The 14,393-nt window shown below is 33.4% G+C and overlaps 1 protein-coding gene across 7 annotated transcripts in view; it reads left to right on the top strand.

Annotated features, from left to right (window-relative positions):
* The window catches only part of EFR3A (EFR3 homolog A), a 138,506-nt gene that overhangs the window by 18,598 nt on the left and 105,515 nt on the right, over positions 1–14,393 (top strand). The window lies entirely within an intron of this gene.

The raw sequence follows: 14,393 nt of genomic DNA, 5'->3' as shown, positions 1-14,393 counted from the left end.
AATTGGAGAATGACTTGAATTCTTATACATTTGAGTCAATTCTCTATATATTTTAGAAATGAAGCCTTTATAAGAACCGGTAAATGTAATTCCCCCCCCCCCCCCGCCCCAGTTTATTGCTTCCCTTCTAAGCTTATATGCATTGGTTTTGTTTGTACAAAATATTTTTAATTTACTATAATCAAAATTATCCATTTTGCATTCCATAATTTTGTTCTAGTTCTTCTCTGGCCACAAATTCCTTCCTTCTCCACAAATCTGAAAGGTAGATTATAATATCATCCTTTATGTCTTAATCATGAACCCCTTTTGATCTTCATATATGGTTTTAGGTGTGGATCAGTGTCTAGTTCTGTCACACTAATTTCCAATTTTCCCAACAATTTTTGTTAAATAGTATAAGAACTGGGGTCTTTGAGTTTATCAAACACTAGATCACTATAGTCGTTGACTATTGTGCTTGTGAACCTAACCTTATTCCACTGATCAGCTTCTCTATTTCTTAGCCAGTACCAAATGTTTTTTGTTGATTTCTGCTGTATAACATAATTTTAGGTCTGGTACAGGTAGACCATCGTCATTTGCATTTTTTTCATAAATTCCCTTAAAATTCTTGACTTTTTGTTCTTCTAGATGAAATGTGTTATTTTTTGTAACCCTATAAAATAATTTCTTGGGAGTTTGATTGATATGGTACTGAATTAGTAGATTAATTTAGGTAGTATTGTCATTTCTGTTATTTTTGCTCATGAGTGCTTGATATTTTCCCAGTTGATTAGATCTGACTTCATTTGTGTAGAAAATGTTTTATAATTATGTTCATATGATTCATGATTTTGCCTTGGCAGATAGACTACCAAATATTTTATATTATCTACTGTTATTTTAAGTGGAATTTCTCTTTGTATCACATACTTCTGGACTTTGTTGGTAACATATAGAAATGTTTTTTTTTTGTTTTGTTTTGTTTTTTGTTTTTTGTTTTTTTTTTTTAGGCTGGGGTTAAGTGACTTGCCCAGGGTCACACAGCTAGGAAGTGTTAAGTGTCTGAGACCAGATTTGAGCTCGGGTCCTCTTGAATTCAAGGCTAGTGCTCTATCCACTGCGCCACCTAGCTGCCCCAACATATAGAAATGTTGATGATTTATATGGATCCTTTAGACTTTCTAGTAAAGTATGTGTACTAAAATTTTAGTCTCTAACAATGAGAGTGCCTCCTGTCTGACAAAGCGAGTAATTTTGGGGCACAGCCTATAGAAATTATAAAGTGAAAACATTATTAATTTAACAGGTATTTGAGTGAAGTATATAGAAAGTCTTTTGCTTGCTACTATAGGCATTCATTCAAAAATGAATGAGAATGGGTTCTTGCTCTTTTTATTAATTTTTTATTATTAATGATTTAATTTTTTATTAATTTAACAATTTATTATCTTTTTCTTAAACCATAAAGGGTTGGAAGCATTTTAGAATATATAACTAATTTTTTCATAAAATTTCAGTGTGTATAAGTATCATCTCTTGAGATAACTGAATAAAAAGTTTATTCTGATGGCTGTAATAGATGTAAATGAATGCTCTCTGCTGTTAGAAGGAAACATTTCACTCTTGCTATTATATTTAAGAATAAAAAGGAAAGTCTGGTGATTAAAATCAATGTTATAAAATTTTTTTCTTCTAATAATCGTTGACTTAAAATTATTAGACTATTTGGTGAATTTCAATAATTTATTTTCTTGTTTCCCAGGTGTTTTTACTCTTGGCATTCCAAAGAAGATCCAATCATAGCAAAATAGAGGTGTCTTATTGGGAACATTTTCATTTGTTCCAGTTATGATAAAGTTTTTTGAGCACACCGGACAGTTTGCTATAGATTGCATTGGTAATACATTGAAGGCATTTCAAGAAATGAAATATTAGTGGAAATGCCTGATATTTGAAAGGAAGTAAAAGCAAGTATGATACCTATTTTGGTAAGATGGTATAGTTTGAATTAAGATTTCCCTCCATCTTATGTTGTAGACAAATATTATGTGCCTTCATTTATTTTTAATCTTTCTTTTTTTTAAGGGGACCCTATTTCCATTGCCTCTCTTTCTATCACTGATCCTTTCTTCTCATTCATTACCTCTTATTTTTTGGGATTTTGTTTGTTAAGTTGATTTTTCTGTTTCTTTTATTTAGGTATGTAAAATCCACTCCCTGCTTTTAATTGAGTAGATTTCTTCATCTTCACCTCTTCTACTAATCCTGTTCGTTAATTTTAAAAATTTTATTTTTTGCAACCCATTCCAAAAAGGATTTCTTTCACTCTTACTTCAGCACCCTCGTTCTGTCTGCCTACAATAGACCCTCATTCTTTTATTCATAGCCTGTATTTATGATTCTGTATTCTTGCAATCATAGCTTCAATGGGGTCCATTCTAGGCCCTTCCTGCCTCTGAATTATAGGACTTATTCATGGATTTCAGTTTCTTTATGTCTCACTCCTAGAATAGTGCCAGTTTTGCAGATGTCAGAGAGGATATTGCTCTGTAATAAGTCCCTCCCCCTCTAGGTCCCTGATTATGTAGCCTACCACTGATCTACACCCATCACTGATCTATGATCTCCCCTAGTTCCCTTTCCCCCTTTCCCCACATTTGCTTCAAAGTCTCCTTCCTGGGTTCATGCTTTCCCACTCCCCTGGTGCTGAAGGGACCCCCCCTTCCCCCCCCCAAACTCTCTAAAACTCCTTGGAGGATAGATTCTCCTTGAACCCTAGCCTCTGTAAAAGATCCTGAGAGATGGCACCAGCTCCTTTGATAACACTAATATTGATTAAGTTTCTTATTGAATTAAAGAGACTCATTCAATTCTATTCAAATTCAGCTCAAGCTGTACCCAGACCTATCAAGAACTGCCCTCGATTGTAGCCAAAAGCTTATATTATAAAAGAGCCAATCTTAAACCCTCTCCTTGCAGAGGACCCAATATGCCGTCCTTGGCATAGCAAACTCTACCTGCTGGAATATTCTCTTTCAGTGTTACCCTCTCTTTATCCTCACCTATTTCCCTTATCTCTCTATCTGGACTTTGCCACTAAGGAATTCAGCCTTTCTGTTCATACATAGCAAAGGCTGACTTCCCAATACCTATCTATAATATCAGTCTAGCTTTTTGGGTTTATAAATTCCTTTGTGAAGGATCTCTGCACTGCCAGAAGGGGGGTTCCCAAAACTCCCTACCCATGTATCGAATTCCAAGGGAATTTAGGGGAGCCAAACCTCTTCATTTGGTTCCCTGAACCTGCCACTAACCTTCCTGATCATCAGAAGCCCTAATCTCATTTTGGTTCCTTGAATCTAATCTCATCAGTGCCACTTGCCCTCAGTTGTTCCAACTGTCCTCCCATGTGATAAATAGACTTTTCAGTCACCAAGTCATATCAGCATCTCCCTTCACAGATCTTCTCTCTTTACCCATAGAAGTATTAATCAGTAGAACTCCCTACTACCAGAGTAAGGCTTTTTTCCCTTCTTCCTCTTTCTAGTTCTTCCTCCTCAGCTGCATTACCACCCCTCCCCCTCTTAGGTTTTTCTCTTTCTAAGACCACAAAGATGGCCTTTCTCTGATTTCTAATCCTTGATTTGACCCTTGCCCATCGAATACTCCTCTTTGTTATTCTTCTCCCCTTTCATGTACCTCTCCCATGTTGTCCCGCAAAAACATTCATTGATTCACTCACCTGTAAGCCGGGAGTAACCAAGTTCTGTCCATAATGTCACCTCTTCAGTGTTATCTCAACTAGATTTCCACCTTTATCATTGTCTCCTTGACGTTTAGAAAAAAGTTTTATTGGTTCTTCTGTTGTTGATGTCCTTGCATGATACATTCACTTATTCTTGAAATAAGCAGATAATCTTTTCAAGTTCTGGTTTCCTTTGAAAAAAAGGTTTCAAACTCTTATTATTATTAAATGTCTACCTTTTTTTCCTTTGTAATTAATCTCAGATTTGCCCAGTGCATTACTGAGCTTCATCCTACATTCTGTTGCTCTTTGGGACACAGTATTCCATTCCTTCCTATGTTTTCTAGGAAATTCAGAGTAGTCTTGTGTTATTCTGATACCCTTTTGTTTATATTTGAAAGGTTTTCTTGTAGAACTTGTTTCTGAATTTAATTGTTATATTTAACCAGTTTGTGATTTGGAGTTTGCAGCATTGAATATTTTCTGGAGGCAATCTGAATTCTTTCATTTGGAATTTCATTTTCCTTCTACTTCAAACTCTGCCTCAGTGAAGGACCCTGCCTGAGGTATAAACAGGTCCATTCTGTTATCTAGAAAGAAACTCATTGAATTCAAATTCAGCTCAAGCTGAAACCCAGCTTGAAAGCCCCATGAGTTCCCTTCATTCAGCTTGTAGCTATAAAAGAGCCAAACTAAAATCCTTTCTTTGCAGAGGTTCTAAACATGTCAGCTTTGCCATGCTTGCTATGCCAAAAGCCTCTGTCTACTGGAATACTCCTTTCAGTGCCACTGTTTCTTTTACCCTCACTTATTTCCCTAACGAGACTTTATTCCTCTGTCAGGATTTCTAACTTTACTTCCCAATCCTTATGATTAAACTTCTTTTATCAATCTAGGTTTTTGGGTCTATAAATTCCTTTACAGAGAATCTCTATGCTGCCAGAAGGGAGATCCTCCCAACTCCCTACTCTTGTGCTGAATCCCAAATGGTATACAGGGGAGCCAAACCTCTCTTTGGTTCCCTGAACCTGCCACTAGACCTTATCATTTAACTCCCTGACCACCAGAAACCCTAATCTCATTTTGGTTCCCTAAATCTAGACCTTATCAATAGCAGTGTGTTTTATGTGCACAGTAAGCATATTTTCTTTTGGTATTAATGTTTTTTTCTTCTCTTCTTGCAAATTGTCTTTCATTTGTGCGTATTAGAACCAAAGTTCTAATCTACTGTTATTTTGTTTCTTTAATGAAACTGAGCTGAACAAATTCCTGTTTTTTATTTTACTTCTTATTTTTTCTGGGCAGGTCATAATTTTGCTCTCATTTTTTCCTCAAACCCATAAGATTACTTTGTTTCACAGTATTTCTTCCTCTATGCGGAGCTCAGTTAGGACAAATTACCAGTCTAGAGCCTGTGTTTTTGTGGGACTGGTCAAGATCTGAATGAGAATGAGTTTTATTGTAAGCTAGTGTTGGGGAAGATGGATGGAGGGGTTGCTGAGTGAGCCCTGGATAAGTGTGTCTGTTCATGGGTTTTTGATCTTTTTTTCCTTTTGGATTTTTTTTAACCTTTTGGATCCTGGATGCCCTGAGCCATGGAGGCAGTTGAAGTTGTAATATTATTAGTGCATCATTTTTTAGGAAGGTTGGAAAGGTTGTGGGGATTAGAGTAAAAGTCTTATTTCCCTATCTTGTTGCTCATGTGACTGGGCGGTTCTAAAATAATTTGAGAATACTATTATTCTGCTTTCCAAATTATTGCCCATATATCAACAAGTATGAAGGCATGTGATAATTGTGTGTGTGTGTGTGTGTGTGTGTGTGTTTGTGTTTATGTTTATATGCAAAAGGTGCTGTATGACAAGAGCTAAGAACTGAACTTAGAGGTAATGATTGTCTTTGTATCTTCTATTTGTAAAGTATATTTTTCCAATAATAAGCCCTTAACAAATGTTGGTTGATTTAATAGTTCAAAAAATGGGACTTCCAATAAAGACTACAAACTTTAGAATATGGAAATCTCATTTTATAGAAGATACCGAAAGACAAAACTACTAGATTGCTTACCCTAAAGTGGAGAAACATCAGGTTCCAGTTGAGACAGGTGCTTATTTTAGGAATCTGTATCCCATATTTCACACAAAAACAATCCTTAAGTAAAATGAGTGTTAACAGACATAATCATAGCATAAGAGATAGCATTAAAATTGTTTGATCTTGAGTAGATTTTTATCTAAATAGTCTTAGAGGTTACCTACACAAACTCAGTCTTCCACTTTATTCAATAGCATACAGCAAATTTAAAACTGAAAAAAATATTCTCATTATGCTACTTTAAATTTCTGTTACTTTAAAAGGTCTACTTTTCCATCTATCTTTTTTTAAAGTGACTTGCTCAAGGTCACACAGCCAGGAAGTATTAAGCGTCTGAGGTCAGATTTGAACTCAGGTCCTTCTGACTTCAGAGCTGGTGCTCTGTCCCTTACACCAACTAGCTTCCCCTCCATCTATCTTTTAACAGAAGTTTGTGGACCAAAGTTTAGAAGGAACTACTACAAATCAATTACTTATAAAAAGCAAATGCAATATCTCTTGATATGGCACTTAAGAAGTAATATGAAAAAATTTGAGTAATTATGGAAAAGAAGATGAAAGTGATATGGAGTGATACTGCTCGGGACAATTCTGTGAACATTTATTAAGCATACTTTTTTATGGGAATACTGGAAGAAAAAAAGTAAAACAAAACAGGTCTATATTAATGGAGTTTGCTTTATATGACAGTTATGAAAAGCTTGAGCTTACATGGTTTCTCTTCTAGCTCTTATTTCATTTATTTATTTATGTATTATTATTATTTTTTATTTTATAATTATAAATTTTTTGACAGTATATATGCATGAGTAATTTTTTTTTTTTTTATAACATTATCCCTTGTATTCATTTTTCCAAATTTTCCTCTCCTTCCCTCCACTCCCTCCCTTAGATGACAGGCAATCCCATACATTTTACATGTGTTACAGTATAACCTAGATACAATATATGTGTGTAAATCCAATTTTCTTGTTGCACGTTATCTAGCTCTTATTTTAATGGTTTGTTGTTATTTTTCCTTTTCAGCTTTGATTTCAGCTATATTGTTTATCCCTGTTAGCTGAAGATATTAGAAACATGCTTTCTTGCTTTCAACCAAGTCATTGGCAAAAAATGTAGAACGTAATGAGACCAAATAGCCTGAAGTATTCATCTAGAGGAATCTAACAAAGTTAATCTTTATTTGTTAATTGTCATTGTTTGGAGTAGAACTTTTAATCAGTTCTGAATATATCTTATGTAATGTTATATAGCCCTTGTCTCTTTATTTTGTCTAAAAGGATATTAGCAGATACTTGTATACTGATTTTGCTGCAATTGTTATATTTTGTTTGTGGGAGTTCTCTGTTCTACTTGTCTGGTAATACTGCCAAAGAAAAGTTTTTGTTACAAAATCTATTATTGATAAATTCATGATAGGTATTATTGATCACTACTTCGTTATTAAGATTCTACATATTATCTACATATTATGCATAATATCTACATATTATATTAATTACTGACTTAGAGAACTGAAATTTATTAGTCTCCAGTTTAAATAGCATAAATAAGATCCCATGACCTAAAATTCCATTAGGAAAGTGAATACTATATTAGGAACAAGAAGAATAAACTTAGTAGATACTTTTTAAAAATTGAATAATTGGAATAATACTTTCCTCATTATTGTCGTTTGTGTGGTTGGTATTTTATTTTTGAGAGCCTCCAATCCCATTTAGTCAATTTCCCTTATATGATGTTAGCCCATGGGGTCTTCAGTAATTGGATTTAGAAATCTAAATTATATATTAGAGTGTGCCTGACTTTTGCTTTTTAATCTGTCACAAAATCTAACATTTCTCCTGTTAATGTTTCTGCTAATTCTACTATGGTAACTAATATTTTCAAGTTGCCTAAAGAATAGTCTCTTGAAATATTAATGTTTATTATCTTTTATTCACTAAATATTTGAGTATGTACTGTTCTAGGCCCCCGTGGGACATAAAAAGAATTATTAGAAGAATCTCTGTTCTCTATGAGGTTATCTATTTTTAAATATCTAGAGTGCAGTATATTAAAGAGACTCTTATTAGATTTTAACAGACTCAGAGATCATCTATTGACCTCTAATTTACAGATAGTCAGCTATCATTTATAAACATCTACTATGTTCTAGGCAATGGACTGAGTTTCCTTGTGCTTAGCACAGTGCCTGATACATGATAGATAAGTTCTTAAATTTTTTTTTTTTTACTATTAATTAATTTTAAAACTCACATCTCATAATATTAATATCTCAAAATGCAGTACTAGTCTGATTTTTGGTTGAACTTTTGTCTGTTTTAGCAGTAGGTGGGGTCCTTAGCATCTTTTGACCTAGAAAATAATTCTGAACTAAAAATGTTTATTTCTAATCATATATATCTAAATTATTTTAGACTGAAGAGGCTCTATGTTTTAAAAAGGCATTTAGAAAATGATTTTATGCACTGTCCTATGAAAACTCATTCCATTGTTTAGCAACTTTTACTTTCCTCTAAGAAAAATAATATTATGTTGTAGTTTTGTTAATTGCATACATTTTTTGGTCCTTTGTCATATTTAGAAGTATAAAACAAACTGCTTGCTAATCTTATAGATTAAGTAATTCCAGCTTTTGGGGGAAAGGTAGTATTATACTTATTCTACCAGTGGAATCATTTGGTGTTCCATTACCCTTCCTGTGAAACATAGACAATAATTTCCTTGATAAAGTTGAAGTATATTGTAAGATGCAAGCTATCAGAATTCTTATTCTGTAAACATTTCTCTTATGTACACATCTGTTTTTTTTTTCATTTTTAGATCCTTGATAGTATATTTTAAAAATTATTCTGTTTGGTCTAATAGATGTGGCCGGTTTTTTTTGTTTTGTTTTGTTTTTTTGTTTTTTGCTGTTGTTGTTTTGCTTTGTTTTTATTTCCCCTCCTTAGATTTCCTGTCCTTTGTTTTTAATAATTTGATGTATTCACTCTACTATCTTTTACTTCTCACTGCTCCCTTCCCTCTAGTTCTTTTAAAAAAAAAAAATTATGAATTGTTTACCAGCAAAGTAGGAAATGGGCAGTTAGTACTTTAAGCTATACCTTGTAAATTATTGTAATTACATCCGGTTGGAAGAAAATGATTATCTATCATAATCCCTGAATTTCTTTCATAATCTCAATATTCCCCCTACCATTATTGTAGAGTATATTGATGAACATTTCATGATGGAAACAAAAAGAAAACACTAATTTTTAGTATAACTACTTACCTTCAAAATAATTGGGTAGATGTAGGATTAACAGTGTTTTCTGTATTTCTTTCTGTAGCCTGTATCTCAAGATTTTTAGCCCTTTTAAAATATCCACAATAGGATCTTCTGGTCTTGTTCTGGTTTGCAAGGCAGGATCCAAATCCTTAGGTGAACCTGATCCTACTTTGAGTATAGTGGGAAGAGACAGGATTGATCCACTGCTTCCCTTGTCTCTGGCCAGCCTAGATCTCTAGTTTCTCTCTTATCTGTTGGATCATTTCATATTTTCTCTATAGGTTAAATCATGGTTAAATAAAGTGGTTAGGGATTTTATAATTTGAATTTTAAATATTTGTGATTTTTAAAAAAATGGTAATTTCAAAACACTTAGGAATAATACCTGTAAAGAGACTACTGTTTGAAAAACAAAACTATTGTAATTATCTTTTATCTTGTGACAGCTATATTCTGAATAATATTTAATCTTGTCAGAGAAATTCTATTTAACAATTGTCAACTTTAGGCTTAAAGGGAGTAAATTATAACTTTTATGCAGTACTATTGTAACTAGTACTTTAAAAAATGTTTTTATAATGGGAAAATTGAAAGTTGATATTAATGAAATTAAATAGCTTACTCACTGGATAAATTGAAAGAGTATCTAAGTTATAACATCAAGATATTTTATTTTGAAGAATGACAATTGCTAGCATTTGGTTTTATTGGTTTAATGAATTAATTGTTGTGGTAAGGTTCATAAATTTCTTAAAAGAAATCAAAATAAAACTCTCATTGGGTCAGTGTAATCTCTCTAAGGTAGAAAGTCCAGTTCTTCAATACATTATTAAATGCCCACATTTCGCTAATCACTTTTGGTAATGGGAACAAAAGTACAGAAAATGAAGTTGAAAAGTTCATAAACTAATAATAGGAGACTCCTTGATTTGAATTTGCAGTTATTAAAATCTGTACTTCATTGGGCTTACAACTTAAAAAGCTAGAAAAAGACCAAATTATAAACCCCCAACCAAAAATTAAACTTGAAATACAAAAATTAAAAGGAGAAATCAATAATATTGAAAGTAAAAAAACTATTGAATTAATAAATAAAACCAAGAGTTGGTTTTATGAAAAAGCCAATAAAATAGATAAACCTTTGGTAAATTTGATCAAAAAAAAGAAAGAGGAAAATCAAATTGATAGTCTTACAAATGAAAAGGGAGATCTTTCCACCAATGAAGAGGAAATTAGAAAAATAATAAGGAGTTACTTTGCCCAACTTTATGCCAATAAATTTGATAACTTAAGTGAAATGGATGACTTCCTACAAAAAATATAGGCTCCCTAGATTAACAGAGGAGGAAATAAATTGCTTAAATAGTCCCATTTCAGAAAAAGAAATAGAACAAGCTATTAATCAACTCCCCAGGAAAAAATCCCCAGGGCCAGATGGATTCACATGTGAATTCTACCAAACATTTAAAGAACAATTAGCCCCAATGTTATATAAATTATTTGAAAAAATAGGGGATGAAGGAGTCCTACCAAACTCCTTTTATGACACAGACATGGTACTGATACCTAAACCAGGTAGATCGAAAACTGAGAAAGAAAATTATAGACCAATCTCCTTAATGAATATTGATGCTAAAATCTTAAATAAGATATTAGCAAAAAGACTTCAGAAAATCATTTCCAGGATAATACACTATGATCAAGTAGGATTTATTCCAGGAATGCAGGGCTGGTTTAATATTAGGAAAACTATTAATATAATTGACCATATTAATAATCAAATTAATAAGAACCATATGATCATCTCAATAGATGCAGAAAAAGCATTTGACAAAATCCAACATCCATTCCTACTAAAAACTCTTGAGAGTATAGGAATAAATGGACTATTCCTTAGAATAATCAGGAGCATATATTTAAGACTTTCAGTAAGCATAATATGCAATAGAAATAAACTGCAACCTTTCCCAGTAAGATCAGGAGTGAAACAAGGTTGCCCACTATCACCATTACTATTCAATATAGTACTAGAAACGCTAGCCTGGGTAATAAGAGCCGAGAAAGAGATTCAAGGAATTAGAGTAGGAAATGAGGAAATTAAACTATCACTTTTTGCAGATGACATGATGGTATACTTAGAGAACCCCAAAGACTCTGCTAAAAAGCTACTAGAAATAATTCAAAATTTCAGCAAAGTGGCAGGATACAAAATAAATCCACATAAATCCTCAGCATTTTTATATATCACTAACAAAATGCAACAGCAAGAGATACAAAGAGAAATTCCATTCCAAACAAATGTTGAGAGTATAAAATATTTGGGAATCCATCTACCAAAGAAAAGTCAGGAATTATATGAGAAAAATTACAAAACACTTGCCACAAAAATAAAGTCAGATTTAAATAATTGGAAAGACATTCAGTGCTCTTGGATAGGCCAAGCGAATATAATAAAGATGACAATACTCCCCAAACTAATCTATTTATTTAGTGCTGTACCAATCAGACTCCCAAGAAACTATTTCAATGACCTAGAAAAAATAACAACAAAATTCATATGGAAGAATAAAAGGTCGAGAATTGCAAGGGAACTAATGAAAAAAAACTCAGAGGAAGGTGGTCTAAGTGTACCTGATCTAAAGCTATATTATATAGCAGCAGTCACCAAAACCATTTGGTATTGGCTAAGAAATAGACCGGTAGATCAGTGGAACAGATTAGATACAAAGGACAAAAAAGGGTACATCTATAGCAACCTAATCTTTGACAAACCCAAAGATACCAACATTAGGGATAAAAATTCATTATTCGGAAAAAACTGTTGGGAAAACTGGAAATTAGTATGGCAGAAATTAGATATGGATCCACACTTAACACCATATACCAAGATAAGATCAAAATGGGTCCATGATTTAGGCATAAAGAGGGAGATAATAAATAGATTAGAGGAACAGAGGATAATCTACCTCTCAGACTTGTGGAGGAGGAAGGAATTTATGACCAAAGGAGAACTAGAGATCATTATTGATCACAAAATAGAAGATTTTGATTACATCAAACTAAAAAGTTTCTGTACAAATAATACTAATGCAAACAAGATTAGAAGGGAAGTAACAAATTGGGAAAATATTTTTAAAAACAAAGGTTCTGACAAAGGTCTCATTTCCAAAATATATAGAGAACTGACCCTAATTTATAAGAAACCGAACCATTCTCCAATTGATAAATGGTCAAAGGATATGAACAGACAATTCTCAGATGAAGAAATTGAAACTATATCTACTCACATGAAAGAGTGTTCCAAATCACTACTGATCAGAGAAATGCAAATTAAGTCAACTCTGAGATACCACTACACACCTGTCAGATTGGCTAAGATGACAGGAACAAATAATGATGAATGTTGGAGGGGATGTGGGGAAACTGGGACACTAATACATTGCTGGTGGAGTTGCGAAAAAATCCAGCCATTCTGGAGAGCAATCTGGAATTATGCCCAAAAAGTTATCAAACTGTGCATACCCTTTGACCCAGCAGCGCTACTACTGGGATTATATCCCAAAGAAATACTAAAGAGCGGAAAGAGACATATATGTGCCAAAATGTTTGTGGCAGCTCTTTTTGTTGTAGCTAGAAACTGGAAGATGAATGGATGTCCATCAGTTGGAGAATGGTTGGGTAAATTATGTTATATGAAGGTCATGGAATATTATTGCTCTGTAAGAAATGACCAGCAGGAGGAATACAGAGAGGCCTGGAGAGACTTAAATCAACTGATGCTGAGTGAAATGAGCAGAACCAGAAGATCACTGTACACTCCAACAACAATACTGTATGAGGATGTATTCTGATGGAAGTGGAAATCTTCAACATAAAGAAGATCCAACTCACTTCCAGTTGATCAATGATGGACAGAGGTAGCTACACCCAGAGAAGAAACACTGGGAAGTGAATGTAAATTGTTAGCACTAATATCTGTCTGCCCAGGTTACATGTACCTTCGGAATCTAAAGTTTATTGTGCAACAAGAAAATGATATTCACACACATGTATTGTATCTAGACTATAGTGTAACACATGTAAAATGTATGGGATTGCCTGTCATCGGGGGGAGGGAATAGAGGGAGGGGGGATAATTTGGAAAAATGAATACAAGGGATAATATTATAAAAAAAAAATATATATATATATATATATATATAATAAAAATTATTAATTAATTAAAAAAAAGATCTGTACTTCATTGAGTGTCTTAGTATGTTAGAAGAATTATTGTTATTTTTCAGCTAAGTAATAATTCAAACAGTAGGCTATTGTGATATGACTCCTACAAATTTCTTTAATGATTGCTACTTTAAGCTTTAGGTCAGAGAATCCAGTTGTGAGATTGTGTTATATTTTCAATTTAACAGTCTTAAATAAGTCCTTTCACCTTGGAGAGGGGGGAGGGTCAGTTAGGCTCTGGGATGGATATTTTTGTTGCTTCGATAGAGTACAAGCTCTTGAGTTGTTGCCTTGATTCTGCTTCTTGTTAACATATGTGGCATAAGGCAGAGAGTCCCTTCATTTCTCTGGGCTGACACTTAGACTTCTGCAAAATGAGGACATTGGCTGAGATAACTTCTAAGGTACCTTTCAGCTCTGAATGTATGCTTCTATGGCCATGAGCAAATCACTTAACCTTTTTTAGGCCTTTGTTTCTCTCTCTGTGTTGTTATGAAGGTGATAGTACTTGCATTCAGTTACATATGATAATTGCGAAGATCCCATGCAATAATGTTTGTGAAACCCATGACAAGAATGATAGTACTACATTAATATTATTTTTTTCTTATGTGAAGGGACAAGCAGCTAAAAAAAAAAAAAAAAAAAAAAAACCAAAGAATGAAAGGTGGCAATCCCTGTCTTATTCCTTCACCCACTTCCCTGTCTCATTGCAGCATCCAGAATCATAGAAGCTAGTATTTGAAAAGATAGGTGTATCATCCCATCTCCTACTTGATTTGGTGGTCATCTTTCTTGCCTATTGGTAGCTAGTCATCATCTACCATTTGCTTTCTTCAAGGAGAAATAGAAGTGAAAAGGCAAAACCGTGTCCCACTCTCTCCTCAGATATTCCTGTTCTTTTACTGCTTTCAGAGATCTGTATTCTTTATTAAGTTTTGCTCAAATTCCATTCTTCCTGTATAACTATAAAAGGATCTATAGAACATCCATGACTTCTCTTACCCATACTTTTAGAGTCCCCATCCAAATCCTTTTCCTTAATCCCAAACTAAATCCTGCTAGAAATAG

Source organism: Sminthopsis crassicaudata, chromosome 1, assembly GCF_048593235.1.
Source record: "Sminthopsis crassicaudata isolate SCR6 chromosome 1, ASM4859323v1, whole genome shotgun sequence".
Classification (NCBI taxonomy): Eukaryota; Metazoa; Chordata; class Mammalia; order Dasyuromorphia; family Dasyuridae; genus Sminthopsis; species Sminthopsis crassicaudata.
Note: the sequence above shows the minus strand (reverse complement) of the source record. Positions and strands in the feature narration are given on the sequence as shown.